This window comes from Vulpes vulpes, chromosome 4 (genome assembly GCF_048418805.1).
Source record: "Vulpes vulpes isolate BD-2025 chromosome 4, VulVul3, whole genome shotgun sequence".
In the NCBI taxonomy this organism is placed as follows: Eukaryota; Metazoa; Chordata; class Mammalia; order Carnivora; family Canidae; genus Vulpes; species Vulpes vulpes.
The window spans coordinates 132,141,736-132,156,289 of NC_132783.1; the positions used below are offsets into that span (position 1 = coordinate 132,141,736).

Consider the following 14,554-nt stretch of genomic DNA (forward strand, 5'->3'; position numbering starts at 1 on the left):
TAAGAAACAAAGAGAATCCAGGCAGCCTGGGTGGCTCAGTGGTTTTGCGAACCCTTCAGTCCAGGTGGTGATCCTGGAGACCCGGGATCGGGTCCGGCGGGCTCCCTGCGTGGAGCCTGCTTCTCCCTCTCCCTGTGTCTCTGCCTCTCTCTTTTTGTCTCTCATGAGTAAATAAATAAAATCTTAAAAACAAAAACAAGAGAATCCAAATTAGATTCAATTCCTAAATAATAAGTAATTTATCAACTTTTTTCTGTTGTCTAGTGCTTTCACCAAAACCATTATTTTTAAGTAACATACTCTATAAAGAGAAATCTTTATAGATATAAATCAATATTGATTTTTAAAAATATTTTATTTATTCATGAGAGACACAGACAGAGACAGAGACACAGGCAGAGGGAGAAGCAGGCTCCATGCAGGGAGCCCAACATGGGACTTGATCCTTGGTCTCCAGGATCACGCCCTGGGCTGAAGGCGGCGCTAAACCGCTGAGCCACCCAGGCTGCCCTCAATATTGATTTTTGATATAAATCAAAAATGGCCATGGTTCTTGGACAACATCAGTGTCAAATCCGCTGTTGTGTTGTAGCTAAATAATGGTAGTTGTACACAACTTTTGTTAGTGGCTAGTGTGTGCCAAACGTCCTATTACTTTTACACATTGTCTCTTTTCATTCTCATAGCAGCTCTTTGAGGTGAGTGCAACACTGTGTCCATTAGATGGCAGGTGTCTACTGCACACAGTTAGGTGTAAATAGCATTAAGGAAAGCCCACAATTAGACTCCAGTATTCACTGACACTTAGGAGTTCAAACTATGCTCAGCATGTATATAGACTTGCCATTAAGTGAAGGGATAACATCCAAATGCCATACCAATCATCCCTGCAGAACCCAAGGGTGAAGGGCACTTCTATAGGAAGAAGCAAAGCACAATTCCACCGGGCATTCAGGCCCAGAGGCTGAGAAGGCCAAAACCTTGGGAAGGTCTCCTTCCTATAGAGATAGGTTAATGAGCCTTGCACTTCTTCTCCTGCCTCTCTTCTATTTTGGGGAGTTACTTTCTCAGGCTATTTGCCATGTGCCATCTTAACCGTGAGCTAACACCCAGCTTGTACTTTTTCACAGGACAGGACCTATAACTGGGGGTCAGGGTCACACCCAAATAGCAAATCCAAGACCTATACCAATTCAAACCCAAGTCCTCTTGACCCCACACCTCCGCTCTGAACAACGAGGCTGAGTGAAGGCAGCCAGATCAGCAAATGAGGACACGTCAGGTCCAGCTGCAAATCAGCCATACCACAGCTATGCATCTTTGGGAAGTAAATTTAATTCTCTGAGCCTGAATTTCCTTCATTGCAAAGTGTGGGGATTGCGTCAGATGATATCTGATGTTTCCTCCAGCTCTAACAACCTTCTATTATTTTGGCTTAATTGGCTCTAATCACACCAACTATTTCTGCACTTGTGCAGCAATTTATATGTCATGTTTCCTTACAGCCAAATCTACTTTGTGGGTGATTTTGCATTACAGCCAAACTTTGATCATATGGAGTGACTTGGGAACATGGTAACTTGTTAGCTCATAACCAGGAATTCCTGGTTAAATATAACCCAACTAAAAGAACTTCCCTAAAAGACGGTATGGTAATACCTCTGCTTTCAGCTTTGTTGGGCTAACCTAATTTCAAGTAAGTCAAGTTCACCTTTTAGCAGCAAATAGTTTAACTGATCTGGCTGGAAGGTTTCTAAAATTTTTTCAGCATTAGTAACAGTGTAAGTTACATAATTTAATTGCCCTTGAGGACATGAAGTCACCAGTTAGAGCCTCAAATATTGATATCTGCCTTCAAGACTATTAATCTAAATGCTCCAGTTTATTTTTTTTAAATGCTCCAGTTTATTAAGCCCTAATATTCATTAATATTTATCTTCTTTTCTTAATGTCTGTGTGTTTCCTCCTAGGATGTTCACTCTGCCATTTCCTATGACCAGGAGAGAGCTAAATCAAAACTATCTGGACAGCCATGTCCTATGCTAAAGATAAAAGTACCAGGATTAGTAAGTAGTGCATGCATGTGCACATGTGCACACACACACAAACATATACATGCGTATAGATATGTGACTTGTGATTAAAGTACAATACATGTAAAGAAAACTTCAGATACCACAATTATATAGCCTGCTAAATTTTCACAAATGGAACATATCCATTTTATTTTCACATAAGAACATGGCCAGAGACCCAAAAGACCTCCTTCTATCACCTGCACACACTCCAGAAAGCTCTCCATGGGTCCCTTCTAGTTACTAACCACCCCAGTGTATGTGTTATCTGTATTTTTCCTACTCTGAGGCTTCTTTGAGTGTATCTGGATTGCACACTCTATTTATAGGGGGTTGAAATTGTAGACATAGATAAGGAAGCATTATTATAAGTTACAACTGTGCATTGATAGGTGGAGTCTGATGAATGCAGCATCCTAATCTATGGATATAGGGTTTCAGGATCATTCTTTAGAAGGTTAATAAGAATTGTAGCAATAATTATAACAAGGAGGTATTAGGAAATTGGGCTCAAAATCCAATCATATGATAGAAACTTTCTTAGACATTTCTTTTTAAAATAAAAGCCTTTATGTCAACCCAAATCAACCCATCTTTGATGGCTGTAACACATTTTATTGAGGGATCTGTTAATTATGGTTTCACCGCATGCTTTTTTAAAATTTTTATTTATTTATGATAGTCACAGAGAGAGAGAGAGAGAGAGAGACAGAGACAGAGACACAGGCAGAGGGAGAAGCAGGCTCCATGCACCGGGAGCCCGACGTGGGATTTGATCCCGGGTCTCCAGGATCGCGCCCTGGGCCAAAGGCAGGCGCCAAACCGTTGCACCACCCAGGGATCCCTTTTTTTTTTTTAATTTTTTTTTATGCATATGCTTTAATAAATCGTGTGTTTGTGGCTTCATTTTACCCTCTCATTACAGTTTAGATCAGGGAGTAACTTTTCCCCTCTATTCTGGGAACTTTCCATCTATTCTCCTGCAGAATATTGTGTCCTACTGAGAAAATGGAACAATGAGAGTCCTTTCACAATTTTATCCTATATATTTGACCTAACATTTTAGCACTCACCACTCTTACAGGTAAAATGAACAAAGTGCAAATAATTAGAAGTAGATTATATGACGACAAATACTCATGCTTGTAATTTTATACTGCATAATGTTTTTAGCTAGTAAAATCATTCTTAATTGATGCAATTCAGATAAATATATCATGATTTCAAGGTGTTTTATCAAAGAAAAGGGAGGAGCATGAAAAGCAGACAAGGGAAGAGTTGATCATTTTAACCAGAAATTTCTAATTCATTTTTCCAGACAGATGAGGAATTCCACTATGTATCATCATTCCAAGTATGTATTTCCAGGAAATGCAAGTGAAGCCAAGAAACACGACATGTAAGTTTGCTTTCAGGGAATATTTACTAATGCTGTGCATTATCTGTTTGCCCCTCCAGATTTTCCCTCCACCTTTATCCCCTGGGTCAGTGCCCCTGGAAGCAAACCTTTTATGGACTACATCCAATGGGCTGCTTTATCCTCTGGCTTCTGGCTGAGTTCCACCAATGGGAGAGAATTACAAGACACAGGAGGATGAGAAGAAAGAGATCAGGGCATCATCCCCTCTACTCCTTCCCTGCTAGGCCACACACTGGCTGTCTCAGCCTTCCTCTACTTCCTCTATGAAGTTCACAGCTCTGGGGGCCAGTACCGCCAAAGCTATAGCTGCAGCTCTCTCTAGGTTTTGGTAACTGCACTCTCTGTATGTCCCTTCAGGTTGTGGGGGTGCAGGAAGAAGGGGACAGAATGTTGAAACAGATTCCCACTGTTGCTAGCCCAGGCCTGCTTGCCTAATCCTGCTGGTTTAGTTCTGACCACAGATTTGTAAATAGTTCCTCTCTTAAAGGGTCACCGATGATCCTATCTGAGGGTGCTGGTTCCTGCTGGGACCTTGTATGACACCAGTGACAAACAGGGTATTATTCTGTGTGTGATCATCCACAGGATGAACTGCTAGGGTCCTGTGGGTATTATTTAAGTATTTATTTATAAGGGCAAATTTGGGCTTTTAAAAAAAAATTCTCCCCACATGTAATTGAGTTAACCACTTAAGATATTTGGGCGCTTTGGCTAAAATGTTTTGATGAGAGAATATGCCAAATCACTTTAATTATACAGAATATGGTATGAGACTTCAAATTAGTTTTATGATATACTGTTAGGCCAAAGTAGGAGTCGGTGTAAAAAGGTTCAAGGTTACACCCCTCAAAGCATCAGAAAAACAATGGTCCTACATGAAAGCTGCATGTAGTCTAGAATACCCCACAGTGCAATGAAGGAATGCTAAAATTCAGATTTTAAATGGGATTTGGTCTTGGAATAGGTTCTTCGGTAGAGAACTGGAAGTAAAAGAACGTTTAGTAAAATCTTCAATACCATATGCTATATTCTATATTCTATATAGGTGTATAGCATACATACTATACATTACTCTATACAACATATACTAACGATATACACTATTAAAAAATAATCTGTAGGTTATTAGATCTTAGAAAGAGGAAATATAACCATCAAGACATGTAAGGGACGTCTGGGTGGCTCAGTGGTTGAGCATCTGCCTTTGGCTCAGGTCATGATCCTGGGGTCGTGGGATCGGGTCCCACATCGGGATCCCTGCATGGAGCCTGCTTCTCCCTCTGCCTACAGTAAATAAATTAAATCTTAAAAAAAAAAAAAAAAAAGACATGTAGTTATTTTGGTATCTACTGACCACTCTGATTAGTTCCTTAAAATAACCTATCTTTTATCTAATAACATATCATTGCCATAGAATTTGTCAGAAAATCATTTTGCTAACCAACTTGGGACATAGGATCTATAGCCTGAGTTTGCTAAACCAATTACTACATAAAGAAAACCCAAATGGTCAGTGTACTATTTATTTTTTTGAAGATTTTATTTATTTATTCATGAGAGAGAGAGAGGCAGAGACACGGGCAGAAGGAGAAGCAGGCTCCATGCAGGGAGCCCGATGTGGGACTCGATCCTGGAACCCCAGGATCATGCCCTGGGCTGAAGGCAGGGGCCAAACCGCTGAGCTACCCCAAGGATCCCCAGTCAGTGTACTATTTAGCTTTTTTTTTTTAATTTTTAATTTTTATTAGTATTCCCTATGCCCTACACAGGGCTCAAACTCCTGGCCTTCACCAAGATCAAGAGTCACTTGCTCTACCAACTATGCTAGCCACGTGCCCTAGCTTTGTTTTGTTTTTATGCAAGCTGTACAAATGTGAAAGAAATAAGGCACAGATCAGACAATGACATGATTCTGGCAGCAACTCCCCAACAACCCATCTCTTTTATATACACAGTACCACTAAGAACTAGTTGCCGTACACTTGAACGGCCACCAACTACCAACAGAAAGAGCTGCGTCATTGTGTTAATCCTCCTCAAAGAGAAAGAGGCTGGAAGATAGAGCCTGTCTTCTTTCTCTCATTCCCCCATCCCTAGAAAGAACTTCTTAATCAGGAGTGGAGTAAACGTCATTGTACAGCAGGGCAAGATGGGAAAATGACTTTGTTGTTATTGGTGTGTGTGTGTGTGTGTGTGTATTTAATTTGGACAACCAGTCATTTTAAGGTTTTAACTTCAGAAATTCCTAGTAGCTATAATTTTGAAAATTAAAACATCTGACATTATAGCTTTACTAAAGCTTAGAGGAACAATAAATATATGGAGTCAGATGAGAAAGTCTAACAAGAAATGTGATATTGGGGAGGGAAGACCTGTAATATTTAAGGGCTCAGACTGGATTTCAATCTGTGCTTTGCCATTTATTAGTGTGTGATCTTGCGCAAGAGATCTCCGTATCTCCATTTTCACATCTGTAAAATGGGCTCTGAGGAATAAGTCACTTATATTTAAGAGCACTTAGCAAAATGTGAAGCACATGGTAAATAGACCCCCCATCTCCCCCCAAAGCCACCAATTGTTACAGATTTACCATCAGAAGGCAGGGCTGAGTCCAGGATGTGTTGCTCAATAAAAGGATTTGTTTCAATGTTCAGAAAAGATAGGCTAGAAGAAGTTAAATCAGAACCATCGCTGCTTAGGAAATGAAGAAGGAAAGGGAAAGAATATTACTACATGCATCTCCACTGAATGGAAACTAAGAACAAAGTTGGGGATGACAAAAAAGCCATCCAAGACCAGCTTTGTCTGAAGCTCACATTTGAGCTGCTAACATTCTGGCACCTTTCACGGAAGTGATAATCCTCAAAGCAGGATTTGGCAGCAGCGAGTCATTAGCATTTAGCCTCTGAATGTGAACAAAAAGCAGGGCCAACTTTTAATAAGATACTCAAGTGGGAAGTTGGGTTCAGTTGGGTGGAAAAACAAGATTAGTCACTGGCAGATCCTGGATTTGTAAATGACAGTGAATAGGTTTTTTTTCTTATCCAGTGGGGTGTCCTCAGTAGTGGCCATCCAAGTGACTGGCGGGTTGGGGGTCATCCCATCTGGATTGCAGGTGGGCATCTAGGGGTTACTACCACAGGCTTAGGGAGCAGATGGTGCCCCTGGTCAACACACCACTAACAAAGAACATGACTGGTGGCTCTAATGTCCTGTGTCCCGGATGGCTGGCAAAGGAAAACACCTCTAAAAAGAGTTGGCAGATCTGGGTGAGAATAGGTGAAGTCATATAGGTTGATTAACACCATCTTCTCACCTCAAAACAGTCTTGACAATGTTTACTCTAGGGCACTAAAGCTAACCCAAGTATGGGATAGTTTTCCTATTTCTATAGTTGTATATTTTTGTAAGTATTGCTATAGCTAAATATATCAATTTGCTCATATATTTATACTACGATACCAGAGTATTTACGTGCCAGACACTGTTCTAAGCCCTGAGAAACAATGAAACAAAGCCCTCCTAGATATTGGCTTTAGTAGGAAGTCTAAAGCTAAACCAGTGGTTCTTAACTAGGGGTGCTTTTGCCCCACCGAAGGGGCATTGGGCAATAGCTGGAGATATTTTCGATTGTTCATGGGGCAGGGGGTAGATATGGGCAGATTCTACTAGCATCTAATGTGTAAAGAGGCCAGAGATGCTACTAAACATCCTACAGGGCACAGGACAGTTCCCCAAGATGATCATCTAGTCCAAAATGTCTATACTGTCATGTCAAAATGTCCATAGTGCTCAGGTTGAGAAACTCCGATTAACCATTAAAAATGAATGTATAATGCTAAAATATAAAACTCTATTAAAACAAATTAAAAGACTGAGAAAACATGAGATTTTAATCTTTTTATTGAATTATCATTCATATGCCATGAAATTCACCATTTTAGAATGTACAATTCAGTTCTTTTCAGTATATTCACAAAGTTGTGCAACCAACAGCACTATCTAATTCCAGAACATTTCCACTGCCCTAAAAAAATCCATTCGGAGTCAGTTACTTCCTATTCCCATGTCCCCCCCCACCTAGCCATCACTAACCTACTCTCTGGCTTTATGGATTTGCCTATTCTGGACATTTCACAAAGACAGCGTCATATACGATATGTGGTCTTTTGTGTCTAGCTTCTTTCATTTGACATGTTTTCAAGGTTCATCCATTGTAGCATTAATTTGTCCTTCATTCCTTCCTTAAAAATATTCCATTATATGGATAGATCACATTTTCTTTATTCGTTAATTATGGACATTTGGGTTTTTTATATTTTTTGTTTACCATGAATCATGCTGCTAGAACATTCATGTGCAAGTGTTTGTGTGGACATCAGCTTTTAATTCTAGTGGGTATATACCTAGGAGTGGAACTGCTGGGTCAGTGGCACCCACGCCGAACTCTCCGAGGAGCCCCTGAGCTAGCTTCTACAGCAGCAGCCCCATTTCACCATGCCAGCATTAATACATGAGGGCTCCAATCTTCCCACGTTCTAGCCAAGACTTGCTATTGCCTGGCAAATTTTAATTTAAGAGATGAGAATTTAATTACAACCTAAATTTTCCAGGGAAGCGACATTTAAATCTTTCTCAATGAACCCTTTGAAGTAGTTTTTTCCGTTAATTATCAGCTGAAATTTCCCCTTAGAGGAATATAAAAGAGTGAATGCAAAACAAATTTGGGTTATCCTTTGGCTTTGTCTCCACGTGACCTTTCCTTTTAAAGACAAGAGATGTCATTCAAGAGTCTATACAGCAGTGAGTCTTTGTTGGCCTGTTTCTTTTCAGACCAGTCAGGAATTCAGGGGAGGAGGGCAGGACATAAAGGTCCTTCACCCACTCCTCTGACCCCCAGCCCGGTGACAGGCACACTCATCTCCGGCCGGGGATGCAGCAGGGGAGGCTCACCAGATTCCGGTGCAGCTGAAGTGACAGCTCTTCAAGAGCCCAAGCCTGGGGACACAAGCCTTCGGTCCCCGCCCCACACCTACTGAATCCGAAGCTGTGTTGTACAAGGTCCCTGATGCAGGTGCACATGCAGCCCTGCTGTCAGCGGAGGACAAGGTCAGAACCTCACGCCATCGCTTTTGCCAACGCGCCCACTGTTTCAAAGTTCTTGCAAAGACCTTGGCTTCGAGAACGATCTCGTGGACACGTTCCACAAAATAAGGCATCTACGCCTTTTCTAAGTTTCAGTATCATAGGGAATGTTTAGCTTTGCTTATAAAAACTCAGCTGGGCCCTTCCACAGGCAAGTAACTAAACAGGAGCACAAACAGAGCAGCCTGAAGGCTGACATCATGCGACTTTGATCCCTTTGCTGCTTATTGATATTAGGGGTTTCTCTGCTTTTGTCACTTGGAAAGCACCCAAGGTTTCTGTGCAGAAGAGCTTGGTGACTCCCGCATCTCCTGCCCTATCCCTCGGGCGCCTGCCCCTCCCCACGAGCTGGGCTTTAAAGCTACAGCCCCGCCCGCCTGCAGCAGGAGTAACTGTCACCATCCCCACTTTCCCGAGAAGAAGGAAACTGAGGCAGGGCGGAGTGTGGGGACTTGCCCAAAGTCCCAGGACCAACGCCTCAAGGCACTCGGCCAGCACAGCCGGCCCTGTCACCGCGCTGAGAAGTTGCACTATTTGTTTAGTCACCTGCAAACCGGGAAACGCGATGGAGCCTACTGGCTGTGCTTTTTGACAAAGCCATTTTTTTTTTAATGGAAGTATTTGGCCCCAAACGCAAATATAGGCTTCTCAGTGGGGCAGATCTGGGCTGCCAGGGCTCCCCGAGGGCTAGGAATGTGAGCTCAGGCTGAAGCAGACACAGCCCGCAACAAAGGTCCCTGGCCTGCGAACCTTCCCGAAATAAACGCCTCGGGAGGAGGCTGGAATAGTTCTCAAGGCTCTTAACCCAAAGGGGATTGGAGCTGTTGCTATTCCGAAGCCCGTGAGTGATGGCCTGGAAAGTTCCTTCTATCTTTCAGAGTAATAAACAATTCTGGTTTCTGCCAGCTGAAACATATATTTTGGAGGAAATACAAACTCACAAGGCTCCTTTGAGAAAGATTTTTTTTTTTTCCAGCATATTCATTCACAGAAAATTTCTCCCAAACCAAACTGCTGCCCTTCCCTAAATCCCAGCGCTCAATCCCAAAGGGGCTGGCAGGGGGAGGTCAAGAATGCAACAGGCTGGCCACCTCAATCGGACCTCCCATTCCTCCCACAGCTTCTGCAACCAATTTTCACTCCTCAAATCAAGCAAACCACCATGCCCACACAAAGAAATGACCACACATCAAACCTTACCAGCACTAGCCACACCCAAAGTCCCAGAGTGTTGGAAGGTTCCAGAAGAATAGGCCGATCCAATGTCCTCATTTCACAGATGAAGACACTGAAGCTCAGACAGGTTAGTAAATATGTAAAAGAGCAGGACTCGAATTCACTGCCTTGGCTCTAAGAGCAGTTTCTCCCAAACAAATCCATATCCCTTCTTTTCTTTTAAAACCCTTTATTTCCCAGAGAGGATGGGTCACTATGGTCAGTGAGATTCCAAAATATTTCACGATAATAATAACCAACTTTCCGTAATCCCTGGAGAGCGTCAGCATCTCCCTAACACCTCAAATCACCTATCCTTTAATTGCATTCTTTTGGTAAGACCTATTTCTGGAAGGGGAAAAAATGGATACTAAATCATATTAAATGAAGGAAGCTAGGTATTCAGAATTAGGATTTCAACCCAAGTCCTTCCCATGACCCACCAGGCTTTGCATGAAGAGGCCTGGTTTCCATTTTGAGATCACCTTGTAGCTCTCTCCCTATTCCCTGGGTATATCAAACACCTTCCCAACTCAGGGCTTCACCTTGCTGTTCCCTCCCCCAGGATGATAGTTCCAGAAAAGTACATGGCTTAACCTCTCATTCCATTCAGCAACCTCCTCCAATGAAGGGGTCTGCTCGGAGAGACCCTCCTTTCCCAAGTTTACTCAAAAGTGGCCTCTGGCCTCTTCATTCTCTTCAACGCACTTGACATTATATTAAAGAAGCATGTGTTGTCTGCCTCAGTTGACCACACTTTCTACAAAAGCAGAGATTTTGTCTTGCCTGTTGCAATTTTCCTGGCACGTAGACATGATTTTTTTTTTTTTGTTAATGTAAATCTTTAGTTTTGAATTTGCCTTTCAGTCTGAAGTTTCTGAGTTTCCTTAAACCAAGACACACACATAAACTGGCATGACCACATTTTCTTAAAACTTACATTAATAGAAGCTTGGTTTTACTCCCTAACATCGTATCGTACCATAATTCTCAAAGCATGGTCCCCAGAACAATGGCAGCCACATCACCCAGATATATTTGTTAGAAATACAAATTCTTAGGATCCTGTTCAGACTCTGGGGTGGAGTCAGCAATGTGTTGTACCAACCTCCTTCCAGGTGATTCTGATACATATTCCATTTTTAGGATATTTGCATGGTGGGAAGAAGTATGGACTAAAAAGTCCATATTCTGGGTCTCCACTCTGCGATCCCCCGGGTATGGTGCAACAGACTGTCTCAAATTGATTGGGCTCAGTTTACTCATCTGGTTCATAGGATCAAACGAGGCTTAGCTCACACTAGATACTATGGTGGGATAATCCTTAATCCTCCAAGATCTGGATTTCCATTTCAGATTATAATCTGAGGGTCAGGAAAGCAGTACTGTCTCATAGCTTCTAGTTATAAAAGCCTTGAAAACCGGAATTCTACTCTAACCCAGAGACCAACTCTATGGGCTCAGAGACAAATCCCCACAAGCAGAGGAGTGCGGTGGTTGCGTGGCTCCCAGCCATTTCAGAAGCAGCTCTCACGGGGACTCTGCTCACTGCTTCTGTTAGGAGCTGATGTAGCAGAAAGTCTGAGGAATGCAAACACTGGTTGCCTTCTCCTGCTCGATGTTTCACATAGACGTAATGAAAGGTGATTTGGCATAAAGAAAACAGAGGGTGTAAAAATAGGATTACTGTCCTTTGAGAGCCTACGATGTGCTAACGGAATCAGCAATGCGGCTTTGGGGACAGAGCTCTCCTGGGGCCTGGGGAGGAGGAAACACTGAAATGAAAGACCACATACTCCGAGCTAAGAAACCCCATGACACTGAAGCTGAGTATTGGCTCTTTTTCTTCAAGATTGTTTGGTTTCATAAATGCAGTCTAGAAATAGCCCTTGGGCCTGATGAAATCTCCATTGGGGCAAGGATTTGTTTCTTGTATTCATGAAAGACCCCCAGGACTCTAGAACCTAGGGCCTAGAATGGGGGGTTATTTGCACTAAATTCCTGAAGCTTCCTGACCCACACTTTCTGCTCATAAATTATTCCAGGGTGACTGAGAGCATCATAGGAGAAAAACCTATGGGAAACTGACATGGTCTTTAAAATGGGTGAAAGAATGAGCTGTACGCTGAATGAATGACACGTATAACAGCCCCTAGTCCAGTGGTGGGTCACTCAATATTTACATGATTAATAGCAACTCCTTTCTTATTAATTGGGTAAGACTGGGCTCTAACCTTGATAGTCGAATAACAGGGATAAGAGAAGTACCTACATAACCAAGACCCAACAAATCCTGGTGGTTTAAGAGAAGCAACATCAAGAGCAAGCTCAGCCACTTTGGAAATTAGGAAAGGCTTCATAAGCCTGGGCCTTGAGTGGTACCAAGACTTGGTGGATGAGTGGTGGTGGTGGAAGGTGTGAATTTTAGCCCCCCCGCCCCGCCCCGAGAAAGCACGGGTGTTTCTGAAGAATGGGCACATGAGAAGTGATCTTATAGGCCTCATGCTTAAGCTGCCTGGCTGCTGTCCATCTGAGAACCTCCTGCTTCAGGTGCTCGCTCTCGTGGGTTCAGGATGGGTGGAGGTCACTGCATGTGCTGACATCCATGCCCATTGGCCCTTGCTCACAGAGAACTGCATTTCCCAGGCCTCTCCTGACCTCTGTGCGTGGGGAGTCCAGTCGGCGGAGGACATGGACAGCCTGCTTCAAACCTGAGCCACAGTGACCCATTTGCATGTCTGAGGTCCTTTCAATCTCAATATACTTAATGTAGCTTTGAAAAGTTCTAAACTGAAAAATCCTGTGATCCCATCAATACTTCATCAATGTTGGTTTTTTTTTAAAAGGTTTTATTTATTTATTCATGAGAGACACCCAGAGAGAGGCAGAGGAGAAGCAGGCTCCCTGTGGGGCACCTGATGCAGGACTCAATCCTAGGACCCTGGGATCATGACCTGAGCCAAAGGCAGACTCAACCACCATCCCTGGCTTTGTTTGTTGGTTTTTTTGTTTTAAGATTTTTAAGTAACGTCTACACCCAACGTGGGACTTGACCTCAAAACTCTGTCATCAAGAGTCACATGCTCTACCAATTGAGCCAGCCAGGTGCCCCTACTGATGTAGTTTTTAATTTCCAAATCTGTTCTCATCAATTTGCACTACTGTGGTTTCAAGTCTTCCTTCTAAAGCACAATTTTGCCATAAGATCTGTTCAGCTTTAACATACAACACTATTTCTCTTTAAAGACCCTGGTCTTATGTTACTTTAACATAATTTACCATAAGTCCAAATTTGCCATTTTATTTTGTGCACAAGTATTATGTATACGTGCATGTACATGTGTGCATGCTGGGGGGAGAAATCAATCACCATTGGTTCCCCAGGCCTTCCTCAGCCCACCTGGAACCTATCACTGGGTAAAGCCTGTTGGGAAGCTGGGAGCTAAGGAAACTGGGGTCTCACAGCGGAGTGTCAAACACAGGAGTTCTCAGTTTGGTTGACCATTCAAATCATGTGGGTGCTTTAAAAAAAAACAACATACCTACCCTGCACCCCACGCCAATCACCAACCACCCCACACCCCACATGCTCACATCTCTGAGCGTGACAACACCAGTATTTTCAAAGCTGTCCGGGTGATTCTAATGGGACTGCAGTTGAGAAGCACCGACCTAGCATCAGGTGGGGACCTGACCTGGACCTCCAGTGATAAGCATTTGGAGAAGGGAAGGAAACCATAATCGTGGCGTCATCACCTTTCTTTTCAATTTGGGGTAGGCTCTATCCATGCTGTGATCAACACCTGCGCTGCCCCTCCTTGCCCCCATACCCACCCCAATATCCGCCCAATTCATTTTTCAAGACCACCTTCCGGTAGGAATCTTTTCTTGGCTCCTCCAGTGATCCATCATCTCTCCCCAGCTGGAACTTCTTACGGTTAGTATTGTATAGTTCCACACTTAATTACCCTCCAGTGCTTTCACTGGTCTTGTCTGTTTGGCTAGATGCTATGCATTTTGTGGGCTAAGGCCGCATTCCTCTTTCTTTTATATGTGCTTACCGGAGTTTGGAACATTATAAATGCAGGGAAGGGAGTACCTCCAAACTGGAAGATTAATTAAGCAATCATTTGGGCACTTTCGCAAAATAGGAACAGAAGTTTTATCACCTTCAAAAATCTACATGACCCAGAGCAAGCGCATATGTAACAGAGCAATTATATCCTTCAGTTTATCCCTCTGTCAAATACCAACAGGTTTTGCCAGACGTAGGGTGATTTTGCCTGGAAGGTAATTTCCCAGGGAAGGAGGCTGCGATTACACATCAAGTATGTAGTACTTTTAGGTAAATGAGTTTGGCAGCCCTCTGTGCGATCCGGAGAAAGCGGCCCAGACGGCATGACTTGATTTCGAAGACTGAACTGCTATATCCCTCCTCTGAGAAAACAAGAAAAGAGTGGAGCCAGCCACCAGACAGAGAAACCCTTTATTGTACTGATTGTGCAGAATTCAAGGACTACTTCCCCTATTTTTTTAAAAAAAGATTTTAATTTATTCATTCATGAGAGACACAGAGGCAGAGACACAGGCAGAGGGAGAAGCAGGCTCCATGCAGGGAGCTCGACGTGAGACTCGATCCTGGGTCCCCTGGGTCACGCCCTGGGCCAAAGGCAGATGCTCCACTGCTGAGCCACCCAGG

At 43.1% G+C, this 14,554-nt stretch overlaps 1 protein-coding gene across 10 annotated transcripts in view; it reads right to left on the reverse strand.

The window, feature by feature from the left end:
* The window catches only part of RAI14 (retinoic acid induced 14), a 136,306-nt gene that overhangs the window by 34,197 nt on the left and 87,555 nt on the right, over nt 1-14,554 (reverse strand). The window lies entirely within an intron of this gene.